This window comes from Momordica charantia, assembly GCF_013281855.1.
Source record: "Momordica charantia cultivar OHB3-1 chromosome 9 unlocalized genomic scaffold, Mcharantia_2.0 BLBB01000009.1, whole genome shotgun sequence".
Lineage (NCBI taxonomy): Eukaryota > Viridiplantae > Streptophyta > Magnoliopsida > Cucurbitales > Cucurbitaceae > Momordica > Momordica charantia.
In genome coordinates, this window is record NW_028275167.1 from 8,749,275 (window position 1) to 8,762,055 (window position 12,781).

Below are 12,781 nucleotides of genomic sequence, written 5' to 3' on the forward strand. Positions count from 1 at the left end.
CTGTTGACCCTGAGGTAGCAGTGCTCCCTCTAGCTCAATGCTATATTACTAGCAGATGACATCAATAGAGAAATCAGGGCATATGCAGCTCCAGCATTTTATAATTTCAATCAAATAATCACGGAGCCTGAAATTGCAGCCTCAAAGTTTGAACTAAAGCCGGTAATGTTTCAGATGCTCCAGACAGTGGGTTAGTTTCACGGATATTCATTGGAGGACCCGCATCAACATCTGAAGTTTTTTATGGGAGTTTGCAATTCGTTTAAGGATGAAGGATGCAGCAAAGAAGTGTTGCGGCTTAAGTTGTTCCCTTATTCACTTAGAGATGAAGCGAGAACTTGGTTGGAGTCACTCCCTTCAGAATCAATTACAAGCTGGGACGATTTGGCGGGAAAGTTTTTGATGAAGTACTTCCCACCAAGCAAAAATGCTAAGTACAGAAGCGAAATCAACAATTTTAAGCAATTTGTTGGGGAGTCGGTTAGTGAATCTTGGGAGCATTTTAAACGGCTTCTGCGAAAATGCCCTTACCATGGGATCCCAAGATGCATCCAGATCGAAACGTATTACAATGGTTTGGACGATGCCACCCATCTTGTCATCGATGCGTCAGCAAATGGGGCTTTGCTAGAAAAACCTTATACTGAAGCATTCAACATCTTGGAAAGGATATCGTCCAACAATCATTCATGGTCTGACCCTAGAGCCATCCAAGGAAGAGGAAGAAAGCGATTGAATGAATCAGAGTCTTTCACCGTCTTAAATTGTGAGAATTTGACAGATTTGGTTATGAGGAGTATGACGCAGCAAAACACAGTGGGAGCATCTGCTGGTAAGGCAAATGTTAGCCACATCCAAGGGATTTCTTACTCTTTTTGTGAAGGAGATCACCATTACAACAATTGCCCTGACAATCCAGAGTCGATGTACTATTTGGGTAATCTGCAGAATAGTAGGAACAATTCATACTCTAATACGTACAATCTGGGTTGGAGGATCCACTCTCACTTATGTTGGAGCGAAAGTCAGAGAGGAAACGATGATGGTACATCTAATGCTCCAGCATATCAACAAAAAGGAAGTTATTCCCTAGGCTTCTCTACATCCACATATTAATTTGTCATTCAAGCTCATGAACCTATATACAAAACTATTTTGAACATAACTAATGAAAACACAATCAAAAGTTTTAGATCCAACAATAGGTTTTTTGAATGCAACTTCCCCCCACACATCATCAGATAAACTAGAACTTAATAGCATGAAATTTATCATCTCTTTTAAAGTTCTATTTTTCCGTTAAGCTATTCCGTTCTGTTAAGGTGAATATGGAGTAGTAAATTCATGTATAATTCCACTTAATTCACAAAAATCTCTAAGCAAATTATCACTATGTTCACCACCCTATCTGATCTTATCTTTTTATCTTTTTATCTTTCTGTCTAATTGGTTTCCACTTCAACTTTGAATTTCTAAAACAAACTACTAGTTTCATTTTTAGATTTTAGGAGATATATTTTCGTATATCTAGAAACATCATCGACAAAAGAAATATAGTAATTTTTTCCACCTCTGTTAGTTGTGTTTTTGAAATCAGTTAAATCATAATGAATTAATTCTAGGAGTTCAGTACACCTTGCAGTGACAGGTTTAAAATGTTTCTTAGCAAATTTTGCTTCTACACAGATGAACATTGTATAGTTTCAGGCAAATCATAAGCATTAATTAAATTTAAAGTTCTAAGCCTTTTAATCGATGCAATATTCACATATGCTAATCTACCATGCCACACATCAAGAGACTCAACTATGTAAGCAGAACTAGAATTAATTTCATTTGATGAAGTAGTGTTGAGAACAAACGAACCATCTGCTAAATAGCCCTTAACAACAAAGACACCACTTTTTTGTGATAATAACCTTGTCGGCCTCAAACACAATCCTAAGTTCGGCTCGGTTGAGTAGACCTCCTGCACCAAATTCCTATGCATGGAAGGAACATACAACACATTATTTAATGCTAAAGTTTTGTCAGATGTGAATTTCAAGAGAATCTTCCCTTTCCCAAATACTCCATATGTGGTAGACTTCCCCATAAAAATACATTCACCATTAGTGAAGTCCTAAAAGTCGTGGAAGGGGTCACTGTTCGAGTAGAATTGTTTGGACGCTCCTGTGTCAAGAATCCAATCGGATTTGTTCTCTACCAAATTTTCTTCCACAACCACAGCGACAATGATGTCGTCCGTCTTTGCAAGATTGGCTTGTGGAGTAACCCTTTGATCTTTCCTATCTTTCCTCTAAGTGCACTGATAGGATTTATGCCCGGATTTTCCACAGACATAACATACCAGTTTGGATTTCTCAACTCTTCTACCAGTATTTTTGGGTTGGAGACCTTTGTTCTTTTGAGCTCTATCCCTTGAAATTTGCTTCCTTTTGTTCTTGAACTTGCCTTTGGAAGCACTAAAAGATTCAACTAAGTTAGCTTTAACTGAATTTAGGGATTGATAAAAGATATTATCCTTTAGCCTATTGGCTTCCTCCATGCGCATGTGACTGATCAGTTCTTGCAGAGTTAGGTCCTTCTTCTTATGTTTCAGATGGTTGCGATAATCACTCCAGGAATGAAGGAATTTCTCGATAAACACATTGGCGTGAAGAATCTCGCACATCTTCATAACTTCAGACAACACACTTGCCGCATGGTTCTTGTACTCATGAACCTGATCTATCACCTGTTTGTTGTCCGACATTTGAAATTGTAGCCATTTATCGATGACGTACTTCCTCCTACCTGCATCGTCCCCACCATATCTATACTCTAACGTGTCCCAAATGATCTTTGCAGATTTTGGACTACAAAGAGATCAAAGAGAGAGTTGTTCATATGGTTAAGAAGATGCCCACATATCATTTTTTTGTCTTTCTCGAATTTATCAGCTTTGACGATAATGGTAGTAGACGTCCTAGGATGAGCAGCAATGGCTGAAGCGGTGGCAGCGGTAACGATAGGCGGATCAGTGACGGCTGCACTGATGGAAGCGATAGTAGTAGCAACGGTAGCAACGACGGCGGTAGTGGTGACAGCGGTAGCAACAACGGCGGGCTAAGGAACAATGAGGATGTAGTCGATCTCCAATTGCTCAAAGAAAATCAGTAACTTTTTGGAACTATATTTACACAATTATATAATTTTAGGATATAACATTTTGAGAGTGGGTTGTAGAAGATATTCTTCACATAATATAGTTCCAAAAAGAAAAAGAATAACTATTTATAATCTATTCAACAAATATTAGTAGTTGAACTAAAAGACAAATAAAATCAGAAACTGACAAATATATAAAAAAAAAATAATTAAAAAGAAAAAGAAAAAAAACCAAGATTTTGTACAACTCAATTTCTAAAATTAATACTTATGCCAATTAGAAACTTAATGCACAGATCATAACTTATTTTTCTCATTTGTAATGTAATAAAGTAGAAAAAAAAAGTGATCTTATTTTTCTCATTTGTAATGTAATAAAGTGGAAAAAAAAAAGTTTAAATTTCATTTTGGTCCAAATTTATTAGACTACAATCTCTGAATATTTATATATTTATTTTTGTTATTCAACTTTTAAAAAATATATAATTACTTTGGTCTGTCAACTTCTTTAAAAAACATATTTTGATGATTATAATTATATTATTTTACCACTTAATATCTTTTTTAAATACAAACTATTTGTACTCCATACATGTCTGCAATATTATTAAATATATACTCGAATCACCCTATCCATTTTCTAAAATTAAAATAAAGATGATTATATTTTTAAAATCTAGAGACTACAATAAACATTTTTAAATATTTTGAAGTTTTAAAGACTAAAGTGAAATAATTTTGAAAGTCATGGACCAAAAATAAATATTTAAAAAGTTTAAAAGTAAAATAAGAAAAAGTAGATTTCCATTAAAAAAAAAACTAACAAAAATCACTCATTTTTTTATGTGACTGCAAAAGTTTTAATGAGCAACAAAATCATATTTAGAAGGTTATTTATGTGTATATATATTCATTTGTTAGTTCACAAAATTATATTATGTTAATCTGATTTTGCATAATTATTAAAACCACATCGAAATTGATCATCATTACCAATATGATCATAGCTCCGCAGTTAAGTTATTTTGCATAACCATTCACAAAATATATATTTTATTATCATTTTATTTGTGAGATAGTTTTATATTCAGAAGCCTACTCCTTTTGTTATTCTGTAGCAGAGAATATCGAATATCGATTAATGTGTGGTATGATTTTCTCCGATATGTTTTACATTCAATTTGCAAATGAAATAATCTAAAATCATAGAAGGGGACGTAGCTCAGATGGTAGAGCACTCACTTAGCATGCGAGAGGTATGAAAATATGGGCGGGTGGCTTTAAAACTCGATATGAGTAAGCGCTTTATTACCTCGGTCTCTTTTTACTTTCTGACCAGTGAGTCAAGGAAAGGTGATTTCAGGCCACCCCAAAGTTTGCATCAAGTATTTCCGCTTATCCTTTCACTACTAGAAAATTGGACTTCTATGACATTTGTGAATAGTAAAAAGTTTGGAGAAAAAACTGTCTCAAATTGTGGGGCACATTTTTTTTTTGGGAGAAAAAACGTTACTTTTCATATTTTTTTAATTTTATGACAATTAAAAACTATCACGAAAATAGAAATTTTTTTTTTGTTCAATGACAGTTAAAAATTATTATGAAATGGTGGATGCGCGATTTTTGCGAGAAAAAACGCTAATTTTTCGGTTTTGTATAATTTTGTGACAGTTAAAAACTATCATGAAAACTATAATTTTTTTTTTATTCAATGACACCAATTTTCTTAATTTGTTTTTCTAATTAGATTTTACCATTAGAAAAACATGATATATATAGTCTTGCCTTCGTTTTACAGAAATTAAGTACATTTTTTAACCATCACAACTTTGTTTAGCCATTTCGGATTATACATAAAAATAATTGTTAACAAATAATTTCAAGCGTGTTTGTTTTGCAAAAATTCAATACATTCTCTTACCCTCTATTTGCCATGAAGAATGTTTAAGAATTCAATACATTCCTGACTGTGTTTGGAAACCGTCAAAATAATTAGTTTAAAAAAAATTCTCAATCAAATCTATTCCAACCATGTTTTAAACTGTTGGGTAATTATGGAGCCAAAACTCAAATACATATATCAAAAGTATTGTAGCATGTTTTTGGGCCAAAAAGTCAACTAAAGCCCAATAGCTTGTCCTTGTTTTCATTAGATTTGATGACCTAATATTAATACATGTGTTTGAGGGTATTTTCCATGCCTCTTCCATCGTGAGAATAAAAGACAGAAGAAGTGGAACAAGAAATTGACGGCAGCAGCTTGGAGTGAGTCAGATAGTTGTGTGGTTGCACAATTGAGGGTCGTCTTGCAAACGTGTAGGTGCACGTTTTACAGGGCAGAGGCAGTATTTTGGCAGAGCAGTACAGAGTTCGAGATCCTGGGTTGTAGTGCATCGTCGGCAACTAAGTTTCGTGACTATTGTGAGGTTTTTCATTATTGTATTTCCTAGGATTGTATTGTTGTAGTTCCTAGAAGCTAGTGGCTTTTGTCGAGGCCTCTAGATTTGAGAGATTGTATTGCCCATTGTATTTATCTTAATATCATAGTAGAACCCGTTGTCGCGGAAGACTGGACGTAACCCATAGTTGGGGTGAACCAATATAAATTCTCTAAGTCGTTTCTGTGCTTTTCCCTATATTTCTCTTATTGTGGTTGATTGTATTTTTCACTGACGAACTGTGGAAGGGGAAAATATTATTGATGAGTAAATTTTCCCAACAGGTGGTATCAGAGCGTAGGTTGCAGTATCATGGGATCCAGTGAAAAGTCACATCACTATTTCGAGGGAGTTTTAAGATTTGATGGGGAAAATTTCGGGTTTTGGAAAATGCAAGTGACATATCTTCTTACATACAAGAAGATATACAAAACCTTTAAGGAACGACAGGCTGGGATGACAGATAAAGATTAGGCGGAGATGGATGAACAAGCCGTAGCGATCATCAGGTTGTGCTTGTCAATGAATGTGGCAAGTCTCGTGGCGAATCAGAAAACTGCAATGGGATTGATGAAGGCGCTGACGGACAGATATGAAAAACCTTCTGCCAATAGCAAGGTGTATCTCATCACGAGATATTTTAACATTCACATGGAGGAAGGCACGTCGGTGAACTCCCACATCAATAAGGTCACTCAACTGATGAACCAGTTGGAGTCGATGGAGATCACTTTCTCAAAGAAGGTAAAGGCTATAAAGCTGTTGTCTTTTTTGCCTGACGGTTGGGAAACGATGAAGACGGCGGTGTCGAATTCATTGGGGGACAAGAGTCTGAAATTTTCAGATATATGTGACGTTGCAATTGCTGAGGAGATTCGCAGGAAAGGAAATAGAAAGAAGTCTGCATCCACTTCTGGTGGTGAGAACCATTTAGAGTCAGCATTGATAACGCAGAGTAAAGGCAAAGGGAAGATGAGATATGGGAAACAGCAGGGACATAGCCAGAGGAGTGGGAGCGGCGAGGTTGAATGTTTTTACTGCCATAAGAAGGGCCATTTCAAGAAACACTGCAGGAAGCTTAAGGAGGATCAGAAAAATGAGGACACTCTAAATTACGTGTCAATGGAGGTGTTAGCTTGTATTGAGGGTAACACGATACCTGTAGACCAGTCATCAGAATGGGTAGTGGACAGTGCAACATTGGTGCATGTATCTTCAGACAGGAGTTGGTTCACATCTCTCACTACAGGCAGTCATGACATGGTGAGAACAGGGAATGGTAGACTCTCCAAGGTCAGAGGAATTAGAGAGGTGCATCTGAGGGCTGACAGTGGGACTGAGTTAATACTATATGATGTTAGGTATGTACCCAGTTTCAGGATGAATTTGATATCAACGGGGAAGCTGGATGACGAAGGCTACAGAAGTGAGTTTGCAGAGAATAGATGGAAACTCATGAGGGGATCTGAGGTAGTGGTTGTTGGCCACAAAAAAGCTTCAATGTACATGTTGAGGTTTGGTGTTGCCAGAGAATCAGAGAGACGGTTTATGCACAGGGTTGCAGATAGTTTTGGGGGAGACTTGAAAGAACTAGCAGCATTGACAGTCATGACAGATCAGGAGAATCTGCCATCAGTTCAAGTAAAATAGCTGGGAAGTAGAGGAAATGGAAAGAGGAATAGCTTAGTGAGCCATTCAACAGACTGTCAGTTTCAAGCCCCAGTTGTCAGACGGATTAGAGAGCTGATGAAGTCGCATAGGTGGAAGAGTGCATTGAGAAAGACTACAGTTGGTGCTGAGGTCGATGGTGAAGTCTCTAGGGTGGCAGCGGACTTGGGTGGGAGTGCCAAGTCATCAGTGAAAAAACTTTCATTCAAGAGTCGTTGGGTGTGAGTGAAGAAGGAAGCGTTAGGGACCACTTAGTTCAAGTGGGAGCACGTGGCTGTGTCTCTTACGTCTGGGAGACAATACCACATAGGATTGCTCAGTAATCACAGATGGAGCCTTGGTTGGTGCCAAAAAGATTTATAGATGTTGGTGCAGTGGGAATTGAGCCTTGGTTGGTGCCAAGAAGACGTTGATCAGTTAGAAGCTGTTAGTGCAGTTAGAACTGAGTCATGAGGACACTGTTGTTGCAGTGGGAGGCGAAATTGTCGTTTTGTCTCCAAGTGGGAGATTGTTGGGTAATTATGGAGCCAAAACTCAAATACATATATCAAAAGTACTGTAGCATGTTTTTGAGCCAAAAAGTCAACTAAAGCCCAATAGCTTGTCCTTGTTTTCATTAGGTTTGATGACCTAATATTAATACATGTGTTTGGGGGTATTTTCCATACCTCTCCCACCGTGAGAATAAAAGACAGAAGAAGTGGAAAAAGAAATTGACAGAACCAGCTTGGAGTGAGTCAGATAGTTGTGTGGTTGCACAATGTAGGTGCACGTTTTACAGGACAGAGGCAATATTTTGGCAGAGCAGTACAGAGTTCGAGATCTCGGGTTGTAGTGCATCGTCGGCAACTAAATCTCGTGAGTATTGTGAGGTTTTTCATTATTGTATTTCCTAGGATTGTATTGTTGTAGTTCCTAGAAGCTAGTGGCTTTTGTTGAGGCCTCTAGATTTGAGAGATTGTATTATCCATTGTATTTATCTCAATATCATAGTAGAACCCGTTGTCGCGAAAGACTGGACATAGCCCATAGTTTGGGTGAACGAGTATAAATTCTCTATGTCGTTTCTGTCTTTTCCCTATATTTCTCTTATTGTGGTTGATTTTATTTTTCACTGACGAACGGTGGAAGGGGAAAATATTATTGGTGAGTAAATTTTCCCAATATAAACTAGTTAGAAGAGATCACTTTTTGCCAATGAACGTTTAAAGGAGTAGATATATCCCCGACTTTTCTAAAACTATTGGGATATTCATTTTAATAATAATTAAAAAAATTCTCCCGACACTTTCCTAAAACAGTCGGGAAAGGTCTCCTTCGGCCAACGAAGGTCCACGATAGTCTATATAAGTAGATCTATCTCGATTATTTTACAAATTGTCGGGAGCACACTTTAAAAATATTATTAAAAAAAAAAGATTTTTGTCGACTATTTACATTATAGTCGGGAAAGGTCTCTTTCAATTGACACTTCTTCTTTACAGTCGACATAATGGGACTAGTCCCGACTATTTTAATTTGGTTTTTTAAATAATAATTATCCCGATGATTTTACAATAGTCGGGAGAATTGACGACCGAATTGAATAAATGTGGCAAAAATATGTCAAATTTTTTTAATATTACAACTCCCAACCAATTCTAGAAATAGTCGGGAGAAGTTAATATTCTCAACAATTTAAAATATTAATCGGGAAGAGTGGACTTCAACCTGACTATTCGAATAAAGCCGTTGGGTTATGTTGTTTTAATTTTTTTTTAAATAATACAACTTCCAACTCTTTTATAATAAACCGTTGGGATGATTATCTTTTGAATAATTTCTCTTTGGACTATTTTTCAAAATAGTCGGGAATAGTTTTGTTTTGTCGACTTTGTTGCACTACTGCTGAAACATGGAAAAATTGAAATCTTAGATATAAAACATTATGTATGGATGGTATGAATGACCTAAACAAGAATTCTCGAACAGCGAACCACCAGAGCTATTGCTCACTACATAAAAAAAATTTGCATTAATAAGATGTAAATCTATTGGAAAATCAAAAATACACATGCCGGAATAGTTGTTGCTATTTGTTACAGTAACCAATCATTGGTATATTTGTTGGGAATTGCAAATCCTATGAATACAATCTTCATTGTACATCTTGGATCTTTGCAGATTCTGATATCAAGCTTTTGTAGATGTGTTTCTCGGTATTCCTTTAGCATTTCGTCCAAGAGAAAGAGATCCTCTTATTAAGCCATCGGGTAAGGTTGTTTTAATTTATTTTTTAAAAAATAATTAATTTGTTTCAAATTTTTTTAAATATTAACTAAACCAAGAGCTCATTTGCTCGACCGTTCAAAAGAATGATTGGTGTGAGTTAATTTTTTTTAAAATAATAATTAAACCAAGTGCTCATTTGCTCGATCATTCAAGAATGATCGGTGTGAGGAATTTTAAAAATCCCCATTCAAATCCTCAAAATTTCGTTCTCTCTTGAATAGGAGTTGAACCTGCTACTGGTGTTTCCATATCATTTCGGATAAGTTTATGTTGTGTTGATCAATATATTTATTCATTAAATATTGAACTTTTAACGCCTTTGCGTAGGTTCTTACATGGATCTTTAGGCAATAAAAATGTATCAAGTTCGTACAAGTTTTTGGATCATTTTTTCTTTCATCGTTCATCCCTTTTTATATCAATAGAGAGCTACGAGCGAGGCTACTTTGCTAAAGACAAGAAACCAGCTGGTCCTCGCCCCTACTCAACTAAAAAAGGGCAGGCTGCCCTGACGACGACACACTACCTCGAAGAATTGATGATATTTTAACAATACCTTCTAAGGGATGGCTAGTCCAAGATGCTGAACGTACACGCAGTAGAAAAACTACACCATGTTGGGGCCACTTCCATAATAAATTTGTCGAAAGAAAACAACGTGCAAGTATTGATTAAACGACTGTCGAAATTGGAGTTGAACCAACTATTGATGTTTCCATATCATTCCGGGTAAGGTTTGCTTAGCCGTGGATAATTATTGTTTATGTTCAAATAATTCAATATTAACTTGATTTTGTAGAGATCATTGGACCTTGATATTAATAGCTCCTGCAAGGAACATGATATTCTTTCTTGATTCATTAAGAAATCGTCTGACTGACAGTATTATTAGTGTCATCACCATGTAAGTTTATTTCGTGCATACTCATTTAATATTGAAGACTACTTAGTATATATAATTTGATTTCTGTTCTAGTTCACAAAATTATATTATGTTAATCTGATTTTGTATAATTATTAGAAGCACATCGAAATTGATCATCATTGTCAACATGAGTATAACTCAACGGTTAAGGTATTTTGCATGATCATTCACAAAATATATATTTGACATCATTTTATTCGTGAGATAGTTTTTTATTTTCAGTACCCTACTCCTTTTGTTATTCTTTAGCAAAGAATATGAATATCAATTAGTGTGATAGGATTTTCACTTATTTTATCTCCTTTCAATATGCATATGAAATAAACTAAAATCATAAAAGGGGATGTAGCTCAAATGGTAGAGCCCTCGCTTCGCATGCAAGATGTATGGGATTGATACCTTGCATCTCCAAATTATTTATTTTGCTTTACACCATCCACTTGTTCAATTGATTTTGGGAAAAATAAAAGTATATTACTTAATTCTAATTTTACTACGAATCATCACCCTTACTTGTTGTACTTATATATGACAACGGGGTGCGGCTTGACAACGGGGTGGGGCTCGAGGGTCATCTCCATCCCCACCTCGTTGGGAATTTTTTTCCCCCATCCCGCCCTTGTCCCTGAAAGTTTAGAGGCGAGGACGGGGCAAGGATTCTTCGATCAAAGATGGGAACCTATCCTCGATATATATTTTTATTTTTTTATTTCTTACTTTTTTCTTTTAGAAAGAATTATAAAAAGAATTGGGCTACTACTAGTATATGAAGAAATTGGACTTGAGATTTTTGTTAAAAAATTAGAAAAGAATATATAATAATTAATATATATATATATATATATATATTAATTAATTATTAATAAAATATTAAGTGGGGCGAGGAGAGGGATGGGAGTTCCCTCCATCCCACCTTGAAACTCAAATAGTATCCTTTGACCCTTTGTTAGTTAACTCAAAGTGCAAGTTTTTGAATTTGTCTAGTCCAAGTCCTAGTTTCTAGAAGTTGTTAGTGTAATTTTTTGTTATATTCAAGTCAATTAGGTTGCTATTTTTATGGGTAGTGGAGTAGTTGCTTTTTATGTGGAATTAGTTAGAGTCTATTTTTAGACTTAGAGTGTGTATATATATGTAGCATTATTGAATGAAATACACACTTCCCCACTTTCTCATTTCTCTCTCAATAATAAGAACTACAGTGGTATCAGAGCCTTAAATTCTTAAGGTTAAGGATTAGTGAAATATCCCCGAGAGAAACCGAGTGATACACCTGTGAGAGTTGTGTCCAATGGAGTTAGGATCAAATAATCTTTCTTCACTGGTTCCACCTGTGTTTGATGGTGAAAACTACCAAGCATGGGCAATCAGAATACAAACCTACATGGAGGGTTGTGATTATTGGGAAGCAATTGAGCAAGATTATGAAATTGCTCCACTTCCTGATAAATAAACAATGCATCAGATCAAGAATCACCATGAGAGAGTCACCAGGAAAGCAAAGGCTCAAGCTTGCCTATATGCAGCTGTGTCTCCCGCTATATTCAACAGAATTATGGCCTTGAAGTCAAATGAGATTTGAAAGTTCCTCAAAAGTGAGTATGAAAGCGATGAAAGGATTAAATGCATGAAGGTGTTGAACTTGGTGAGGGAATTTGAGAGAATGTAGATGAAGAATTCTTAGTCCATTAAAGAGTACTCAGACAAGGCAAAATCATTAGGAACTGATCTATCTGACAATAGATTGATTTAGAAGATTCTGGTTTCAGTTCCTGAGAAATATGAAGCAACCCTTAGTTCCTTAGAGAATACTAAAGACCTCTCCCAACTCAAACTGATAGAAGTTGTTAGTGCTTTGCAAGCACAAGATCATAGGAGGTTGATGAGACAAGAAGGAAGCATTGAGGGGGCACTGAAAGCTAGAATGCAGCAGGGAGAAGGTGGAAGAGAGAAGAAGTGGAAAGGAAAGAACGCGAGTGACAGCAGCAGCTTAGAATATGCTGCAAAGGATGTTGGTAGTGCATGCAAGCACTGTGGGAAGCACAATCATCCACACTTCAGATGCTGGAGAAAGCCAGATATGAAGTGTTGAAGGTGTCATTTATTCGGGCACATTGAGCGGTTTTGTAAAGAAGCCAAGACTCAACAATAAGGAGAAGCACATGCTGCAATACAGCAAGAAGAAAATCAACTCTTTGTGGCTACATGTTTCTCATAAACCACTAAATGTAATGGTTGGTTGGTTGATAGTGGGTATACCAATCCCATGACAAGTGACAAAGAGTTGTTCAAGGACCTTGACAAGTCATTCAAGTCAAGGGTGAAGATAGAA